Genomic DNA, 22,864 nt, shown 5'->3' with positions numbered 1-22,864 from the left:
AAAGGATGAAAACACAATATACGAAGTTGAAATCCAAGTAAATATATTAGACACATGAGTTTTCTAAATTATGTTTGAAAATATAAGTAAAAATTATAACATCAACTGATATGGATCTTAAGTACGTAGAGAAAATATTTAAGACAATTATTTAAAAATGGGAAAATGCAAAGAAACCTAAAGGGACATAAGTTTTCTACACTTGGCAAAAATGGTGAATTTACTAGATTGTGATCAACTATGTATGTATAATATGGTATCTATAGCAACTACTAAAATATTTACAAAGAGATATACTCAGAAATAGCATAAGCAAATCAAAATAAAATTTTATAAAAGTACAAACAAATAACACAGGATTATAAGCAAAATTCAATACAAAGAAATGAAGAATAAACAAATAAAATGTCTAACTCAAAATCAAATATATTAAAAACTACATTAGATGTAAAATATTTAAATACAACAACTGAAAGATTGACAAGGTGAATTTATAAAGAAAATAATGATCCAGGGGAACTGAGATTCCCCGAAAATGCCAGGTATGCACCAAAAAAAAAAAAAAAAAGAGAGAGAGAAAAGATCCAACTCTACATTGTGTACAAGATATAAGTAACTCACTTCAAATAATGATGCAAGTGATATTGAGGCACCATGTGAATTTGTCAAACTCAGCAAAATATAGAGACAAGGAAAAAAAAATTCATGACACCAGCCATGAAATTAAAAGACACTTGTTCCTGGAATGGAAAGCTATGACAAACCAAGGCAGCATATTAAAAAGCAGAGACATTACTTTACCAACAAAGGTCCATCTAGTCATAGCTATGGTTTTTCCGGAGGTCATATATGGATGTGAAAGTTGGACCATAAAGAAGACTGAGTGCTAAAGAATTGATGGTTTTGAACTGTGTTGTTGGAGAAGACTCTTGAGAGTCCCTTGGACTGCAAGGAGATCAAACGAGTCAATTCTAAAGGAAATCAACTCTGGACATACACACCGAGGAAACCAGAATTAAAAGAGACACATTTACTCCAATGTTCATTGCAGCACTGTTTATAATAGCCAGGACATGGAAGCAACCTAGATGTCCATCTGCAGACGAATGGATAAGAAAGCTTTCATATATATACACAATGGAGTATTACTCAGCCATTAAAAAGAATGCATTTGAATCAGTTCTAATGAGGTGGATGAAACTGGAGCCTATTATACAGAGTGAAGTAAACCAGAAAAAAAAACCCACCAAATACAGTATACTAACGCATATATATGGAATTTAGAAAGATGGCACTGATAACCCTAGATACGAGACAGCAAAAGAGACACAGATGTATAGAACAGTCTTTGGAACTCTGTGGGAGAGGGTGAGGGTGGGATGGTTTGCGAGAATGGCATTGAAACATGTATATTATCATATGTGAAACGAATCACCAGTCCAGGTTCAGGGCATGATACAGGATGCTCGGGGCTGTTGCATGGGGATGACCCAGAGGGAGGATAAGGGGAGAAGGGAGGTGGGAGGGGGATTCAGGAAGGGGAACGAACGTACACCCAGGGTGGATTCATGTCAATGTATGGCAAAACCAACCAATATAATATTGTAAAATAATTCAGTTCAGTTCAGTTCAGTCGCTCAGTCGTGTCCGACTCTCCGCGACCCCATGAATCACAGCACGCCAGGCCTCCCTGTCCATCACCAACTCCCGGAGTTCACTCAAACTCATGTCCACAGAGTCGGTGATGCCATCCAGCCATCTCATTCTCCGTCGTCCCCTTCTCCTTTCGCCCCCAACCTTTCCCAGCATCAGAGTCTTTTCCAGTGAGTCAACTCGTCGCATGAGATGGCCAAAGTATTGCAGTTTCAGCTTTAGCATCAGTCCCTCCAAAGAACACCCAGGATTGATCTCCTTTAGAATGGACTGGTTGGATCTCCTTGCAGTCCAAGGGACTCTAAAGAGTCTTCTCCAACACCACAGTTCAAAAGCATCGATTCTTTGGCGATCAGCTTTCTTCACAGTCCAACTCTCACATCCATACATGACCATGGGAAAAACCATTGCCTTGACTAGACAGACCTTTGTTGGCAAAGTAATGTCTCTGCTTTTAAATATACTATCAAGGTTGGTCATAACTTTCCTTCCAAGGAGCAAGCGTCTTTTAATTTCATGGCTGCAATCAACACCTGCAGTGATTTTGGAGCCCCAAAAAATAAAGTCTGACACTGTTTCCACTGTTTCCCCATCTATTTCCCATGAAGTGATGGGACCAGATGCCATGATCTTTGTTTTCTGAATGTTGAGCTTCAAGCCAACCTTTTCACTCTCCTCTTTCACTTTCATCAAGAGGCTTTTGAGTTCCTCTTCACTTTCTGCCATAAGGGTAGTGTCATCTGCATATCTGAGGTTATTGATATTTCTCCCAGCAATCTTGTTTCCAGCTTGTGCTTCTTCTAGCCCAGCGTTCCTCATGATGTACTCTGCATATAAGTTATAATTAGCCTCCAATAAAAAAGAAAAATTAAAAAAAAATGAAATACACAAAGATGAAAAAAAAAAGAAATCAACTCTGAATATTCATTAGAAGGGCTGATGCTGAAGCTGAGTCTCCAATGCTTTGGCCACCTGATGCAAAGATCTGAATCATTGGAAAAGACTCTGATGCTGGGAAAGATTGAAGGCAGGAGGAAAAGGGGACGACAGAGGATTAGATGGTTGGATGGCATGCCCAACTCAATGGGCATGAGTTTGAGCAAGTTCCAGGACTTGGTGATGGACAGGGAAGCCTGGAGTGTTGCAGCCCATGGGGTCACAAAGAGTTGGACATGACTGAGTGACTGAACTGAACTGAACAGGAAAATTCATTACAAACTCAGTGATCAGAGTTTTTGTTGGAGTTATTCTGTTGGGGTTCTACAGGCATGCTCTGTGCAGCACTTACAAATTTTAAGACTGTAGGAAAATAAGTGCTTAGCATAAAGTCACATTTTTCTGTACAGGTTATACAGTGTTATTCACATTTAAAAGTTATGTGGATGGTGGCTATGCTCTCAGGATTATAAATTTGCATGCACCATTAGAAAATAGTCAATTTTGCAAGCAAAACTTTTTCAAAATAGTAGTACTTAGTCTTCTATGTCATCTATCTTCTGCACTGTATATGTGTGTTCTATGTTCTTCTTTAATTTATGAGAAATAAATGAAGACAAATTTCTTGCACTCCCAGAAGCACAACTACAAAAACATTGTCTATGTGATCAGTTCAGTTCAGTCACTCAGTCATGTCTGACTCTTTGCGACCCCGTGAACTGCAGCATGCCAGGCCTCCCTGTCCATCACCAACTCCCGGAGTTCACTCAAACTCACGTCCATCAAGCCGGTGATGCCATCCAGCCATCTCATTCTCTGTCGTCCCCTTCTCCTCCTGCCCCCAATACTTCCCAGCATCAGAGTCTTTTCCAATGAGTCAACTCTTTGCATGAGGTGGCCAAAATATTGGAGTTTCAGCTTTAGCATCAGTCCTTCCAGTGAAGACCCGGGACTGATCTCCTTTAGAATGGACTGGTTGGATCTCCTTGCAGTCCAAGGGACTCTCAAGAGTCTTCATCAGCACCATAGTTCAACAGCATCAGTTCTTCGGCGATCAGCTTTCTTCACAGTCCAACTCTCACATCCATGCATGACCACGGGAAAAACCATAGCTTTGACTAGATGGACTGATGTTGACAAAGTAATGCCTCTGCTTTTTAATATGCTATCTAGGTTGGTCATAACTTTCCTTTGAAGGAGTAAGCGTCTTTTAATTTCATGGCTGCAATCATCATCTGCAGTGAATTTGGAGTCCCCAAAAATAAAATCTGACACTGTTTGCACTGTTTCTCCATCTATTTCCCATGAAGTGATGGGACCAGATGCCATGATCTTAGTTTTCTGAATGTTATGCTTTAAGCCAACTTTTCACTCTCTTCTTTCACTCCCAAAGAAAGGCAATTCCAAAGAATGCTCAAACTACCACACAGTTGCACTCATCTCACATGCTAGTAAGTCATGCTCAAAACTCTCCAAGCCAGGCTTCAGCAATAATGAACCATGAACTTCCAGATGTTCAAGCTGTTTTTAGAAAAGGCAGAAGAACCAGAGATCAAATTGCCATCTGCTGGATCATGGCAAAAGCAAGAGAGTTCCAGAAAAATCATCTATTTCTGCTTTATTGACTTTGCCAAAGCCTTTGATTATGTGGATCACAATAAACTGTGGAAAATTCTGAAAGAGATGTGACCAGACCACCTGACCTGCTTCTTGAGAAACCTGTATACAGGTCAGGAAGTAACAGAACTGTACATGGAAAAACAGACTGGTTCCAAATAGGAAAACGAGTACCTCAAGGCTGTATATTGTTACCCTGCTCATTTAATTTATATGCAGAGTACATCATGAGGAACGCTGGGCTGGAAGAAGAACAAGCTGGAATCAAGATTGCTGGGAGAAATATCAATAACCTCAGATATGCAGATGGCACCACCCTTATGGCAGAAAGTGAAGAGGAACTAAAAAGCCTCGTGATGAAAGTGAAAAAGGAGAGTGAAAAAGTTGGCTTAAAGCTCAACATTCAGAAAACTAAGATGATGGCATCTGGCCCTATCACTTCATGGGAAATAGATGGGGAAATGGTGGAAACAGTGTCTATGTGTTAACACCTATACACTTTTCATTCCCTCTTATTACTCTAGATGAACAATCCATAGTTCTCTCTAAGGCCAACTTCTGCACTTTGGATCATATCCTATTTCTCTTATCCTCCTCGCTCATTATTCTTAGCTAATGAATATTCTACATTATTTCTATCTGAAAAAAACTAATATTGACTAATTATAATGTCACTGACAAGTTATGTTTAGATTATTAGGATAAATCTTATATGATTTTAAAAAAATTGCTGAAGGAGATTTCCTTATTTTAAAAATATACACTCAATTTCCTATAAAGGTAGCATTTTTATGCAAATTAGCTAATTTAAGAGTAACAAAAGGAGCAAGAATTGTATTGAGTTACCTGTGAAATTTAACTTACATGTTCAGTTCATATGCATATATAAATCATATGTACATCAGTTCAGTTCAGTTCAGTCACTCAGTGGTATCTGACTCTTTGTGACCCCATGGACTGCAGCACGCCAGGTCTCCATGTCCATCAGCAATTCCCGGAGTTTACTCAAACTCATATCCATTGTGTCAGTGATTCCATCAACCGTCATCCGCTGTCATCCACTTCTCCTCTTGCCTTCAATCTTTCCCAGCATCAGGGTCTTTTCAAATGAGTCAGCCCTTTGCCTCAGGTGGTCAAAGTATTGAAGTTTCAGCTTCACCATCAGTCCTTCAAATGAATATTTAGGACTGATTTTCTTCAGGATGGACTGGTTGGATCTCCTTACAGTCCAAGGGACTCTCAAAAGTTTTCTCCAACACCACAGTTCAAAAGCATCAATTCTTTGGCGCTCAGCTTTCTTTATAGTCCAACTCTCACATCCATACATGACTACTGGAAAAATCAGTCATATGTACATACACCCACTTAAAATGTTTTAAAAAACATAATCAAGTCTTAATCAAAATTGAGCCATCAAATCATCAAATTTTTAAGTATGGGAAATTCATTTAATGTCACTAAGCTTCAAATCTCGTAATATGAAAATAATTTTTCATGAAAATCATCTCAGGATACAAATGTTTGTGAGTGTGCTTGTGAATAGAATGTACAACAAAGCTTGGGGTATCATGTTTTACTCTGTATCTTCTTTGGATCGTCCGCATATTTTCTCATAAATAAAACACCTTGCATAGCAAAAGCATAACTGAAACCATCACAAAAATGTTAAAATATTTAGGTAAGGTTTTGTATTTAAGGTCCCTGAGCATTACGTTTATTCAGCTTTTAGCAATTAGATTTGAAGAGCACATATGAAATCCTTGAGTTAATCTTTGTTTTACCGCTGCTGACACTATCTACTAGAAGATTTATGTTTATGAGTTTCTGGGCAAACTATAAGCCTACTGTTTTGTTTTGGTTTTCATTATTGTTGTTGTATATTGTGTTTGTAGAAAAAGACAATTTTGATATATCTACCCTGTTGATAATAGATATTAGACTACTTTTACTCTGTTTATTCTTTATCAGAAGATTAGGCTCTGTTACTATTGCAACATAGGTTTTTTAAATCATCTTGATTGAAATAAATTAACTTAAAATCTGAGTTGTAATGCAGAAAAAGGTCTTAGAAATAGCTTCTTCATTTCTACAAAAGTCCTGCCAGAAATTTAAATGGAAATGTGCTTAATCTAGGCTTCCCTGGCAGCTCAGTTGGTAAAGAATCTGTCTGCAATGCAGGACTCAGGGTACAATCCATGGGTGAGGAAGATCACCTGGAGAAGGAAATGCAACCACTCCAGCATTCTTGATTGGAAGATCTCATGGACAGAGGAGCCTGGTTGGCTACAGTCCATGATCTATACGCCAATTTGAAAAGAATAGACAGTTTTATAGTGTTGTATGTTTTGATCATTACACATAGGTATTTCTCAAATTATGCTGTTCTTATTTATTTCAGCAATCTGGACGTTTTCAGCACAGAGGTCTTACAAACACTTTCATAAAATTATCTTTAAGGACAATGTGTTTGTTGTCGAATCCTTTTGCCAAGGGTATTTATTTTTAATATCAATTTTAAAATATGCATTGCTAGCATATGCAGATACAATTGGCCCTTACATATTGATTTTGTATTCTGTCAACTTATTAAAGTCATCTAATAGCTCATGTTAGTTAACTTAGAAGGGTTTCCCTTGTGGTTCAGCAGGTGAAGAATCTGCCTGCAATGCAGGAGACCTGGATTCAATCCCTGGGTTGGGAAGATCTGCTGGAGAAGACAAAGGCTACCGACTCCAGCATTTTGGCCCAGAGAATTCCATGGATTGAACCATGGGGTTACAAAGAGTTGGACACGACTGAGCAGAGTTCATTTATACGTTCACTAACTCATGTATATTTTTCGTAAAGCCTGTGAGATTTTCACACATAAACTATTCAGTTCAGTTCCATTCAGTTCAGTCACTCAGCTGTGTCTGACTCTTTGCTATCCCATGAACTGCAGCATGCCAGGCCTCCCTGTCCATCATCGACTCCAGGAGTTTACCCAAACTCATGTCTATCGAGTCAGTGATGCCATCCAGCCATCTCATCCTCTGTCGTCCCCTTCTTCTCCTGTCCCCAATCCTTCCCAGCATCAGGGTCTTTTCCACTGAGTCAACTCTTTGCATGAGGTGGCCAAAGTATTGGAGTTTCAGCTTCAACATCAGTCCTTCCAACGAACCCGTAGGACTGATCTCCTTTAGGATGGACTGGTTGGATCTCCTTGCAGTCCAGGGGATTCTCCAGAGTCTTCTCCAACACCACAGTTCAAAAGCATCAATTCTTCGGTGTTCAGCTTTCTTCACAGTCCAACTCTCTCATCCATACATGACTATGGGAAAAACCATAGCCTTGACAAGACGGACATTTTCTGGCAAAGTAATGTCTCTGCTTTTTAATATGCTATCTAGGTTGTTCATAACTTTCCTTCCAAGGAGTAAGCATCTTTTAATTTCATGGCTGCAATCAGCATCTGCAGTGATTTTGGAGCCCCCCCCAAAAAAGTCTGACACTGTTTCCCCATCTTTTTCCCATGAAGTGATGGGACCAGATGCCATGATCTTCGTTTTCTGAATGTTGAGCTTTAAGCCAACTTTTTCACTTTCATCAAGGGGCTCTTTAGTTCCTCTTCACTTTCTGCCATAAGGGTAGTGTCATCTGCATATCTGAGGTTATTGATACTTCTCATGGCTATCTTGATTCCAGCTTGTGCTTCTTCCAGCCCAGTGTTTCTCATGATGTACTCTGCATATAAGTTAAATGAGCAGGGTGACAATATACAGCCTTGAGGTACTCCTTTTCCTATTTGGAACCAGTCTGTTGTTCCATGTCCAGTTCTAACTGTTGCTTCCTGAACTGCATACAAGTTTCTCAAGAGGCAGGTCAGGTGGTCTGGTATTCCCATCTCTTTCAGAATTTTCCACAGTTTATAGTGATCCACACAGTCAAAGGCTTTGGCATAGTCAATAAAGGAGATATAGATATTTTTCTGGAACTCTTTTGCTTTTCTGATGATCCTGCAGATGTTAGCAATTTGATCTCTGGTGCCTCTGCCTTTTCTAAAACCAGCTTGAACATCTGGAAGTTCACGGTTCACATATTGCTGAAACCTGGCTTGGAGAATTTTGAGCATGACTTTACTAGTGTGTGAGATGAGTACAATTGTGCGGTAGTTTGAGCATTCTTTGGCATTGCCTTTCTTTGGGATTGGAATGAAAACTGACCATTTCCAGTCTTGTAGCCACTTCTGAGTTTTCCAAATTTGCTGGAATATTGAGTGTAGCACTTTCACAGCATCATCTTTCAGGATTTGAAATAGCTCAACTGGAATTCCATCACCTCCACTAGCTTTGTTTGTAGTGATGCTTTCTAAGGTCCACTTGACTTCACATTCCAGGATATCTGGCTCTAGGTGGGTGATCACACCATTGTGATTATCTTGGTCGTGAAGATCTTTTTTGTACAGTTCTTCTGTGTATTCTTGCCACTCTTCTTAATATCTTCTGCTTCTGTTAGGTCCATACCATTTCTGTCCTTTATGAAGCCCGTCTTTGAATTAAATATTCCCTCAGTATCTCTGATTTTCTTGAAGAGATCTCTAGCCTTTCCCATTCTGTTGTTTTCCTCTCTTTGCATTGATTGCTGAGGGAGGCTTTCTTATCTCTCCTTGCTATTCTTTGGAAATCTGCCTTCTATTCAGTAGTCTGTAAACCAAGACAACTTTATACTCCTTTCTAATGTATATGGATTTTATTCTTTTTTCTTGCTTTAAAGCACTGACTAGGATCTTAAAACAATATTAAATGGAAGTAATGAGAGCAAATGTTTGTTTTGTACTCAGTATTAGAGAAAAAGAATTCCAATTTTTAACCTTTAAATATCACCTTAGTTGTAAGTATTTTGTGTATGCTCTTTATCAAGATGAAGAAATAAAAAACTTGTGGTTACTGTTAGTGGGAGATGGTGGGGGGAAGGATTGAGAGTTTGGGATTAGCAAATACAGACTGTTATATGTGCTGTGTGCTCAATCATGTCTGGCTCTTGAGACCCCCATGGACTATAGCCCACCAGGCTCCTCTGTCTATGGGATTTCCCAGGTAAGAACACTGGAATGTGTTCCCATTTCCTTTTCCAGGGTGTCTTCCCAATCCAGGGATTGAACCCACGTTTCCTGAATTGCAGTTGGGTTCTTTACTTGCTGAGCCATCCAAGAAGCCATATAGGATGGATAAACAACAAAGTCCTACCATACAGCACAAGGAGCTGTACTCAGTATCCCATGATAAAACATAATGGAAAAGAATATGAGAAAGAATATATTTATATGTATAACGGAGTCACTTTAATGTACAGTAGAAATTAACACAATATTGCAAATCAACTACACTTCAATAAAAATTTTTGAAAAAAGGTAATTTATAACATGCAGAAATACAATACATGATTTCACAAAGAATGTGAAGGAAGCTATGCAACTATAATGTTGCAAATTCTTGAACTACATAATAACCTAGATGTATGACTGAAGTTAAGCAAAGGATACATATTAAAAACCCTAAGGCAATCAGTAAAATAATTTGTAAAAAAATATGTATATTTAATGAGACAATGATAGAGACAAAAAATTGTAAATAAATACCCAAGTAGTCCAGAAAATAGCAAAAAACAGAAAGCAGGGAAAGGAAGAAAAAGAAGGAGGAGAAAGAGAAAGGGGAAGAGGAGAAAGAAGAGGGAAAGGGAGGTGGGAAAAGAAGAGGAGGAGCAGATGGTACAAAGGGAAAGAAAATAGATTGCAGATTTGAACTTGTTTGATATCTGTATTTGTCTAGAGATTTGGGTTGAATATACACAGTTAGAAGCCATTATTGTATATAATTGAGTCCATAATTTTGCCCAAGATTACACAGTGTTAATTAATCATATTAGAAAGGAATACAGCCTAAAACCAAGTCTTGATAATCACCAATATTAAATGGATAGATGGAAGCTGATGATTCTGCAAAGGCAACTAAAATAATCAGGGGTAGCTTGAAACTGAGGAAGATATGAGACTTCAGATGTATTAAGAAATGGAAGACATTATTTCAGAAGAAGTTGAAAATAAACATTTAAACCGTTATTACCAGAGAGGTAATCATAAATCCATAATAATGTTCAGTTACGATAGGATAGGATATGCTTTGAGTTCCATCCCAGGGTCAGGAAGACCCACGGGATGAGGAAATGACAGCCCACTCCAGTATTCTTGCCTGGGAAATCCCCTGGACAGAGGAGCCTGGTGGGCTACAGTCCGTGGGATTTCAAAGAGTCAGACACATCTGAACGTGCCTACATCAATAGGATATGCTTATTTGAAGTTGCATGGCATAATTTGTATAAGAATATAAAAAGTGACTTTCAAATTCTACTTACCAATTCTATTAGGTCAATATCATAAAATATGTGAACAAGAAATAAAGTATTTAATACTGTACTTAATATTACATTGGGATTTGTGGTTGGTTGCAGGCAGCAAAAACTGTTACACTGTCCCTAGTTATATTCTTATATCAGATACATTTATTTTCCTGCCCAAATAAAGCAATGTAAGAGGATTATGGTTATACTGTTTGAGCCATGATGATAGTGGCTCTTATGTTCCACATGTGTGTTATCATGAGGCATCAGAAGTGATTAACTGAAAGCTTCCAGAGGAAACTACTGAAGTTCTGTTTGCCACAACTCTGTCTCACAGGATTACACTTAGTGTTAAACTAATCTTTACCTCGTGATAATCTGGTCAACTCAAACTGGCCCTTTTGACCTCTTGTTTTGTACCATCAAGCTTTTGTCATTTCCTTATGAATTCTAGTATTTAGGCAATGTTTTTTTCTCCAGTCCTGCTACTTTATGATTGCATGTATACTTCCCTCTGTGCATTAATATGGTGTGATGCTTTCCAACTTTCCAACCTATGCCAGACTTATACATTATAAGATCATTGCTGTTAATGCCATATTTAGGAACAATATAACTAAAGCCTGCCAACGTTAGCAATTGCTGTTCAGTTGTTAAGCCATGTCTGATTCTGTGACCCCGTGAACTGCAGCGTGCCAGACTTCCCTGCCCTTCACTATCTCCCCGAGTTTGCTCAAACTCATGTTCGTTAAGTCAGTGATGCCATCCAACCATGTTATCCTCTGTTTTCCCCTTCTCTTCCTGCCTCAATCTTTCCCAGCATCAAGTTCTTTCCCAATGAGTTGGTTCTATGCATCAGTTGGCCAAGTATTGGCCACAGTACAGCTTCAGCATCAGTCTTTCCAATTAATAATCAGGGTTGATTTCCTTTACGATTAACTGGTTTGATTCTCTTTCTGTCCAAGGGACTCTCAGGAGTCTTCTCCAGCACCATAATTTGAAAGCATCAATTCTTTGGTGCTCAGCCTTCTTTACGGTACAACTGTCATATCCATACATGATTACTGGAAAAACCATAGCTTTGACTATACAGACCTTTGTCAGCAAAGTGATATCTCTGCTTTTTAATATGCTGTCTAGGTTTCTCATAGATTTTCTCCCAAGGGGTAAGTGTCTTTTGATTTCATGGAGTGGATATATAACTGATTCATTTTGCTGTACATTTGAAACTAACACAGTATTGTAAATTGAACACACACCAATAAAAATTAAAGAAAAATAAGCTATGTGACAAAAAGATAAACATATTTAAATATTTTCAAAAGGTTTAAAAACTAACCCATAAATACAAATAAAATATACTGGCAATCTGGAAAATTATTTAAAATTTAAAATCCAGAAACCCATTAACTAAAAACTGTTCTCAATTAGACCTATTTGTAATCAGATTAATTGAAACTGACAAACATATGAAAATATTCTGTTTAACTGCTTTAGAGAGAAGTGAATATTTTCATACATTGATGAAAGGAGAGTATCTATTCTTGTCACCTTTTTGGAAGGAATATACTAACGTATATTAAAAGTAATTGTTTATTACTTTTTAACTGAAGTTTATAAATTCACTCTATAAATCTGACAACATTATGTCTAAATATATGCACAAGACAAAGATTGGTAAGTTGTTTATATGTGTATTTGTAGTTTTCCTAGTAACAGTGGCCCATATTACTTTTCTAATTAAAAAAAGAAATCCCAGGACTTTCTTAGTGGCCAAGCGGTAAAGAATCTGCCTGCAAACGTAGAATTCATGAGTTAGTTCACTGATCTAGGACAATCCCATTTGCCACGGAGCAACAAAGCCCATTCACCACAGCTACTGAGCCTGAGTTCTAGAGCCCGAGAGCTGCAACTACTGAGCCCATGTGCCACAACTAGTGAAACCTGCATGCCTTAGAGCCCGTGCTTTGCAACAAGAGAAGGCACCACATGAGAACCAATGCACCACAGTTAGAGAGTAGCACCTGCTTGCCACGACTATGGTAAAGCCCATGCATCAGTGAAGACTCAGCACAACCAAAAATAAATAAATTACTTTTAAAAAATGTAAAAAAATGTTCACTTTATAAAGCCACTCATTTAAAAAAAAAGGAAGAAATTCCAGGAGAAGAAAAAAACCATTCTTAGTAGCTTTTCAAAGGGTACTTGCCAAGAGATGGGATTGCACACAATGGCAAATAAGGTATCATTTTGGTTATAGTAATAATGGAAAAGGAGCAAGAAAATTAATAATTTCACATGTACAATGAGTATTTTAATCTTTTAAAATTAACAAGTTTCTATAAATGTCATAAAATTATCTTACAGATTTGTTCTATCAGAAAATATGTCAATTCCCAATGATATATGATATTTATTTACTTGTCTAATTAGTTTAAACTGAATTATTAATTTTTTATGGAGAAATATGAGTGAGATGAGATGATTTGAGAGTACATATTATCTTCTATTTGTTCAATATTTTCCATCTTCTTTTGGAAAAGAAGAAATAATTCCTATATAAAAAATGAATTATGGACAGATTAAGAGGGTAGGTATTGGGAGGGGGCATTAGAGGGCAGACACACTGAAATCATAATCACAGGAAACTAGTTGGATCACATGGACCACAGCTGAATGTGGTCCACTGGAGAAGGGAATGGCAAACCACTTCAGTATACTTGCCTTGAGAACCCCATGAACAGTATCAAAGGGCAAAATGATAGGATACTGAATGAGGAATTCCCCAGGTCGGTAAGTGCCCAGTATGCTACTGGAGATCAGTGGAGAAGTAACTCTAGAAGGAATAAAGGGACGGAGCAAAAGCAAAACCAATACCCAGTTGTGGATGTGACCAGTGATAGAAGCAAGGTCCGGTGCTGTAAAGAGCAATATTGCATAGGAACGTGGAATGTTAGGTCCATGAATCAAGGCAAATTGGAAGTGGTCAAACAGGAGATGGCAAGAGTGAACGTCGACATTCTAGGAATCAGTGAATTAAAATGGACTGGAATGGGTGAATTTAACTCAGATGACCATTATATCTACTACTGTGGGCAGGAATCCCTTAGAAGAAATGGAGTAGCCATCATGGTCAACAAAAGAGTCCGAAATGCAGTACTTGGATGCAATCTTAAAAACGACAGAATGATTTCTGATCGTTTCCAAGGCAAACCATTCAATATTACAGTAATCCAGGCCTATGCCCCAACGAGTAATGCTGAAGAAGCCGAAGTTGAACAGTTCTATGAAGACCTACAAGACCTTTTAGAACTAACACCCCAAAAAGATGTCCTTTTCATTATAGGGGACTGGAATGCAAAAGTAGGAAGTCAAGAAACACCTGGAGAAACAGGCAAATTTGGCCTTGGAGCACGGAATGAAGCAGGCCAAAGGCTAATAGAGTTTTGTCAAGAGAACGCACTGGTCATAGCAAACACCCTCTTCCAACAACACAAGAGAAGACTCTACACATGGACATCACCAGATGGTCAACACCGAAATCAGATTGATTATCTTTTTTGCAGCCAAAGATGGAGAAGCTGTATACAGTTAGCAAAAACAAGACCAGGAGCTGACTGTGGCTCAGATCATGAACTCCTTATTGCCAAATTCAGGCTGAAATTGAAGAAAGTAGGGAAAACCACTAGACCATTCAGATATGACCTCAATCAAATCCCTTATGATTATACAGTGGAAGTGAGGAATAGATTTAAGGGACTAGATCTGATAGATAGAGTGCCTGATGAACTCTGGACGGAGGTTCGTGACATTGTACAGGAGACAGGGACCAAGACCATCCCCATGGAAAAGAAATGCAAAAAAGTGAAATGGCTGTCTGAGGAGGCCTTACAAATAGCTGTGAAAAGAAGAGAAGCGAAAAGCAAAGGAGAAAAGGAAAGATATAAGCATCTGAATGCAGAGTTCCAAAGAATAGCAAGGAGAGATAAGAAAGCCTTCCTCGGTGATCAGTGCAAAGAAATAGAGGAAAACAACAGAAAAGGAAAAACAAGAGATCTCTTCAAGAAAATTAGAGATTCCAAGGGAACATTTCATGCAAAGATGGGCTCCATAAAGGACAGAAATGATATGGACCTAACAGAAGCAGAGATATTAAGAAGAGGTGGCAGGAATACACAGAAGAACTGTACAAAAAAGATCTTCACAACCAAGATAGTCACGATAACGTGATCACTGACCTAGAGCCAGACATCTTGGAATGTGAAGTCAAGTGGGCCTTAGAAAGCATTACTAGGAACAAAGCTAGTGGTGGTGATGGAATTCCAGTTGAGCTATTTCAAATCTTGAAAGACGATGCTGTGAAAGTGCTACACTCAATATGCCAGCAAATTAGGAAAACTCAGCAGTGGCCACAGGACTGGAAAAGGTCAGTCTTCATTCCAATCCCAAAGAAAGGCAAGGCCAAAGAATGCTCAAACTACCGCACAATTGCACTCATCTCACACGCTAGTAAAGTCATGCTCAAAATTCTCCAAGCCAGGCTTCAGCAATATGTGAACCGTGAATTCCTTGATGTTCAAGCAGGTTTTAGAAAAGGCAGAGGCACCAGAGATCAAATGGCCAACATCCGCTGGATCATGGAGAAAGCAAGAGAATTCCAGAAGAGCATATATTTCTGCTTCATTGACTATGCCAAAGCCTTTGACTGTGTGGATCACAATAAACTGTGGACATTCTGAAAGAGATGGGAATACCAGACCACCTGACCTGCCTCTCGGGAAACCTGTATGCAGGTCAGGAAGCAACAGTCAGAACTATACATGGAACAACAGACTGGTTCCGAATAGGAAAAAGTGCATCAAGGCTGTTTATTGTCACCTTGCTTATTTAACTTATATGCAGAGTACATCATGAGGAACGTTGGGCTGGAAGAAGCACAAGCTGGAATCAAGATTGCTGGGAGAAATATCAATAATCTCAGAGATGCTGATGACACTATCCTTATGGCAGAAAGTGAAGAGGAACTCAAAAGCCTCTTGATGAAAGTGAAAGAGGAGAGTGAAAAGGTTGGCTTGAAGCTCAACATTCAGAAAACTAAGATCATGGCATCTGGTCCCATCACTTCATGGGAAATAGATGGAAAAACAGTGGAAACAGTGTCAGACTTTATTTTTTTGGGCTCCAAAATCACTGCAGATGCTGATTGCAGCCATGAAATTAAAAGACGCTTACTCCTTGGAAGGAAAGTTATGACCAACCTTGATAATATATTAAAAAGCAGAGACATTACTTTGCCAACCAAGGTCCGTCTAGTCAAGGCAATGGTTTTTCCCGTGGTCATGTATGGATGTGAGAGTTGGACTGTGAAGAAAGCTGTTCGCCGAAGAATTGATGCTTTTGAACTGTGGTGTTGGAGAAGACTCTTGAGAGTCCCTTGTACTGCAAGGAGATCCAACCAGTCCATTCTAAAGGAGATCAGTCCTGAGTGTTCATGGGAAGGACTGATGCTAAAGCTGAAACTGCAATACTTTGGCCACCTCATGCAACGAGTTGACTCACTAGAAAAGACTCTGATGCTGGGAAGGTTGGGGGCAGGAGGAGAAAGGGACGATGGAGAATGAGATGGCTGGATGGCATCACCGACTCTGTGGACATGAGTTTGAGTGAACTCCAGGAGTTGGTGATGGACAGGGAGGCCTGGCGTGCTGTGATTCATGGGGTCGCGGAGAGTCGTACACGACTCAGCGACTGAACTGGACTGAACTGAACTGAACTGAACTGGACAGATTAGCCCTGGATGCCTCCACTTCAGTGTGATCAGGCCAAATCTGTCAGTTAATAAATAGATAATGACCACTTTATTTGAGTTCTACAGAGAGCCCATAAAATGAGTATCACAATTCTATGTAAATATTTTTGTTCTGTACATTTCTAGAAGCCAAAAGGGAATTCACAAAATTCTGGCATATGCTGAATTTTTGCTGAAAAATCGACACTTCAGTTTAAATTCTAATTTTCCACAGTTTATAAGCATTGGTTTCTTACTGTGTTCTTTGGGAATCAAAATAGTGTTACATATGGGTCCATAAGTATGACTCTAAATCAGTGATCACAAACTTTGTAGCTTTAGATGAAAGGGATCATATAAATCTAGTTCTCGGTGATTCACTTTACTTTTTTTTATTTTTTACTTTTTAAAAAATTTTAATTGGAAGTTAATTACTTTACAATATTGTAAAGTATAGTTTTGCCATACATTGACTTGAATCCCCTCCAGGTGTACATGTGTTCCCCATCTTGAACCCCCCTCCCACGCCCCTCCCCATATCATCCCTCTGGGTCATCCCAGTGCACTATCCCCAAGCATCCTGCATTGAGCCTGGACTGGCGATACACTTTAAAGCAATACAATGCTTTACGATCATGCTGAGTTTTCTTTGCAAATGATATAGACTGGAATAAATATAGGCTTTAATTATCTGATATAGATATTCTAGATTTTATGCTTCTATAAAAGTACATGTACTTTTAGAGTTGAAGATTGCCCCCACTATTAAATATTAAAACTATACAGCATGGTCTATGAATGCAATTCCAAAGCAAATTATATGTGAAACAATAATAATAGGAGTTAAGGGATAAGCTTCTAAATAACTACCCTGAAGGAAATAAAACATCTGTTCACTCATTAACAAATATTTATGGAATACTTTCTCTATCAGACTGTGCTAAGTACAGATCTAAGTGCTAGGACTATAAAACAGAACAAAACAGTCCCAAACTTTCACACAAATGGATAAAAGATAGGAGAAATAAACACATATACAATAAATATGTGTTAAATGTATATCATGCATGTATTATATTATACATGTAAAATTTTAGTTGTTAAGGAGAAATATAAAACAGAAGAAAGGGAGGAGAAGTGTAGGCCACAGGTGAACCACTTGTAATTTTTAGTTAGTTCAATCTAAGAAAGGTGATATTTTAGTAGAGATTCAATAGAAGTAAAGGAAAAACATATGTAAATATGTGAAGAAAGAATTCTAGGAAAAGGAAGAGCAAGCAAAAGGGATCTGAGTAGGTGGCATATCTGGTATGTTCAAAAGTAGTGAGAAAGCAAGTATTTTTTGAATAGCGTAAAAGGAAGAAAATAATGAAACAATTTACTTGGTAAAAGAAAAAAAAAAGAATTCTTAAACTGACAAAGACTTAAGACAATTTTTAGTCAGTTTACCAAACTTTGGTCAGGCTTTTCTGAGCCCTCTTCTAAACTAGGTCTCAAATTTGAGCTTCTTTGTTCATCCTTTTCCTTTCAGAGTTCAGTTTTAATAAAAAAAAATCCTGCTAAATTATTTTAAAGAGAATCCTGTCATATTTAATTTCTGATTATATTTGATCACACTTCTCATATCCCACGAACCCCCAAGTGATAGCTGATCACCCTGGCCTGCCTCCAGCAAGAATTGTATTAGATATTGTGTTGATGTCTCCTCTTAGCAACTGTACACCCACAGACCCCCACAACCTGCTCCTCAACTGGAAATCCTCATTGTTCTTGCACTTGGAGTTGAGCCCCATGTTTCTCCCTTGTTGTGATGGTCTTCACACCTACTGCAAATCTTGACTAAATTCTTCCTTTCTGTTTTAATGTGTCAGAATGTTTTTCTTTAATAGGGTTATTATCTACATTCATATGCATACTGACGTCAAAAAACTAAATATAAACTATGATAATCCAATAAACCAATAAAAATTAATGGAGAAAAATGAAACATGATTTTAAAAAACAGTAGAACTACTTATGCTGAGTTATTTAAGGCTCATAACCCTATAGCTATATCTCCCAGCATTTATTTTCCTTGACATTAGAAATATTTCTTTAAAAGTTGGAAAGCAAATATATATATATATATATATATATAGATGAACATGTAACAATAACATTTAAAAATATTTACCACCAAATAAAACAAGTGTTCATCACATTTATAAGGAAGATCTTGGATTAGATGTTGCTGGATTATGAGGTTCTAAGGATTGCTCCCATGGGTAAAGTAACTGTTACGAAGGAAGTACTAAAATGATGCACAACAGGGTTCTGATTTTCAAGAAGAATTCATAGCCTGAAGAGAATGCACCTGAAAGAGAGATATAAATAGTAAAGCTCACCCCATTGCTAAGAGGAAATCTTACTGACAGAATATAGGAAGAAACAAGTGCTAAACCTAGTGAGTGTAAAAAAGGCCAAACAAACAAGAAAAAAAGTATTATACACATGAAAGTGAAAGTGAAGTTGCTCAGTCATGTCCAACTCTTTGCGACCCCATGGACTGTAGCCTACCAGGTTCCTCCATCAGTGGGATTTTCCAGGCAAGAATACTGGAGTGGGTTGCCATTGCCTTCTCCAGGAGATCTTCCCGACCCAGGGATTGAACCCGTGTCTCCCGCATTGTAGGTAGATGCTTTACTGTCTGAGCCACCATATGGCTACCTTCATGTGTGCTCAGTCATGTCTGACTCTTATGGACCCCACAGACTGTACCCCACCAGGCTCCTCTGTCCATGGGATTTCCCAGGCAAGAATACTGGAGTGGGTTGCCATTTCCTCCTCCAGGGGAGTTTCTCAACCCAGGGATCGAATCTTCATCTCCTGTGGTTCCTGCTTGGCAGGCAGATTCTTTACCACTGAGTCACCTGGGAATCCCTTATATATGCATACATTCCATTAAAGTATTAATGAAGAGCAAAATCTTCAATAGGAATCAGTTGATACAAACTGCACACAGACTGAGAGTTTGCAGCATATGAATTCCAGGCAATAAGAGAGATAAAATGTATACCTACAATTTTAGCCCAGAACCGGAGAAGGCAATGGCAAGCCACTCCAGTACTCTTGCCTACAAAATCCCATGGACGGAGGAGCCTGGTAGGCTGCAGTCATGGGGTCACTAAGAGTCAGACTCGACTGAGCAACTTCACTTTCACTTTTCACTTTCACGCATTGGAAAAGGAAATGGCAACCCACTCCAGTGTTCTTGCCTGGAGAATACCAGGGATGGGGGAGCCTAGTGGGCTGCCATCCATGGGGTTGCACAGAGTCGGACACGACTGAAGCGACTTAGTACTTAGCCCAGAGCAGCATGGAATGAATGGTATAGAAAACACAGGGGTCCAGATTATATCACAAAAGAGATTACTTAGTTGCTTGACACCCTGGTTAATGGAGTGCATTAGTTTGAGAAACTGGAAGGGTATAGCAGAATCCTAATAGATAGCCTTTGTAACTGATACAGACACTATTCCTGCACGGTCCAGCAACAGAATACACTACTGAACAGTGTTGTATGTATGTGAATGTTTTAGAGTTGGGATTGTCTTTAAAAATCAATTTAGCTTTATTTAAAATCCCATATTAAAGAGTCTCTCTTTTTGTTCTTAAATCAACAGTGCCCTGCTGAGAGTGATCTCTGCCTGGCAGTACAGTCAAAAATCTGATTTCCAAAATGAGAGAAAAATAAGGTTTACTCCCTAACACCACTGGCTTACTGTGCTTTTTTATCCTGCCTTGAAAATAACAGTTTGCAAAGGAGTCTATTGTTTTGAATTGTGTGCAGGTACCCTGCTCAACTTCATTTCAGCCTACTTATGAACCAGGTAACACATGGAATGATTAATTCAATGAAGTACTTTAATTAATGAATGTTTTTCCATGATATATTCAGTTAAGATTCTATGTCTTATTATAAACATGATTGGAAATAACTTGCACTTTTTTGAACTACTCCTCTATAGAAAACTTTTGACTGTTCAATATGAAAATTATGCTTCCATTTTTTTGTTATGATAATTTATCAATGAAACCCAAGGAAGTGAAAAGTGAGATAAAAATGTACACTTTGCAAGTGCATCTTAGGTCTTTTCCTATTCTGATTTTCTATAAGAACTTGTGAAAATCCTCTGACACTGTGGCACTCCTAGCACAATAGGCGTAAGTCTTCCAACATAGTGATGGGGAAAGCCATAACAGTTATGAGTAAAGTATTTTTTATTTATCTGGATAAAAATTCTATGAGAAATACCTAGCAGTTTCTACTATTACTGCTAGCTTATGTTCCTGCAAATTTTAATCCTAAAGCATTTTTTATTTCCCTAAAGGAGATCAGTTTATAATCATGGTTAAGGCTTCTAAGCAACAACTCATCCCCTCTCAGGACCACAGACCTTAGGTGTTCAATTCCATGACTTGATCCTTCTGTATACAAAATCAACTCACTTGAAGATCTTTGTACATATTTCCCAAAGACTGGGTCAAAGTGCAAATTAAGGGACTACTTGATATCAAGCTCTAAAGCACCTCTTCTTGAGGGTGATTACTGAATTAATTCAAATGACTTCATAGTTCCATGTTTAATCAAAATTAATGAATTCACCACCATTGCACTGATTTGTGTGATTAGAACTAAAAAGGTCATTCTCATCATTTTCCACCTCTTTTAATCTTGGTTTCTCTATTAAGGAGAGTAGACTTAAAGCCTCTTGAAAAGAGATGTTTCTTTCCTTGTCTTGTGTGAATTAATTTAATTCTCTTTGAAAAGATTTTACTTAGCATTTCACTGAGCTTAAAAAGGATGTACTACAATGGAGAGCCAGTGTATTTCTATTTTCTCTAAAAGAATGTCCTGAGGAAGTTATATGTCCCTGTAGGGTTTTCAGGAAAGGTCTGTTATTGTATCTGACAGAGTTTAAAAATATCTTTTAAAAATGTTTATTTCCTTTCCAATTTCCTGTCTCAATTGAGTCCAAATTTATAAAGGAAAGTGATTTTGTTTTAAATATTTTATATATTCTGTAAGTAGTGAAAGATGGTACTTAGCAATCACTCAACTATATTTACTGACTAAATGGACAGAATGATTACATTATACAACTGGTTTACAAACCAATTCGTAAATTCTATACACTACAACTTGCATTATTTTCTATTAAAGAGATGAATAAAAAACAAAAGCAAAAAAATAGATGCTGGGTAATGTTTTTTACAGTTTCATATTGCTGGTATAACAAGGTATTACAATATTGACAGTTTAAAACAACACAAATTTACATATGCCTAACATATATTAGAGGAGCCTGGTAGGCATGGGGTTGCTACTAGTCGGACACGACTGAGCGACTTCACTTTCACTTTTCACTTTCACACATTGGAGAAGGAAATGGCAACCCACTTCAGTGTTCTTGCCTGGAGAATCCCAGGGATGGCAGAGCCTGGTCGGCTGCCATCTATGGGGTCGCACAGAGTCGGACATGACTGAAGCGACTCAGCAGCAGCAGCAGCAGCAGCAACATATATCATGTCAAGAAAAAACCCTAATGCTGGGAAAGTTTGAAGGCAGGAGGAGAAAGGGACAACAGAGGATTAGATGGTTGGATGGCATCACCAACTAGATGGACATGAGCTTGAGCAAGCTTCGGAACATGGTGAACAGGGAAGCCTGGTGTGCTGCAGTCCATGGGGTTGCAAAGAGTCAGACACAACTGAGCGACTTAACAACAACAACAAATTCATAACCTATTCCAGATTGTTACACACTTTCTCCACCAAGTAGATATTTTGAGGCACATTCTTCTTTAAAATGCAAGGGAAGAAGGAAGTGGCATTTAATGAGCATCAACAATGTAGTAAGAAGTATTCTGTTACTTTCCCATAGATTTTCACAAAAAGTCATTACACACTAAATATATATTAAGCACTTTCCATGTAACCACTTCTCATGTGTAAGGTACCATGCACAACCTATTTCCCTAGACAGACAGTGTTCCCCTTAAAGCACTTAACATTCTAATGTGCTTGATGCTAATAAAAACAAATGAGCAAATCATTTTTTAAAAATGAGCAAGTTAATTGCTATTAAGAAATATTTTACAAAGAGAATAGACATTGTGATTTATTATAAAGTAATAGGTAAAGAATTGATGCTTTCAAATTGTGCTGAAGACTCTTGAGAACCCCTCAGACTTCTAGGAGATCAAATCTGTCAATCCTTAAGGAAATCAACCCTGAGTATTCACTAGAAGGATTGCTGTTGAAGCTGAAGCTCCAGTACTTTGGCCACTTGAGGTGAAGAGTCAGCTCACTGGTAAAGACCCTGATGCTGGGAAAGATGGAGGGCAGTAGGAGAAGAGGGTGACAGAGGATGAGATGGTTGGATGGCATCACTGACTCCATGGACATGAATTTGAGCAACTCTGGGAGATAGTGGAGGACAGAGGAGCGTGGTGT

This window comes from Moschus berezovskii, chromosome 5 (assembly GCF_049115385.1).
Source record: "Moschus berezovskii isolate FMDL1 chromosome 5, NW_MosBer_1.0, whole genome shotgun sequence".
Lineage (NCBI taxonomy): Eukaryota > Metazoa > Chordata > Mammalia > Artiodactyla > Moschidae > Moschus > Moschus berezovskii.
The sequence above is the reverse complement of the archived record's forward strand: the minus strand, read 5'-3'. Positions refer to the sequence as shown.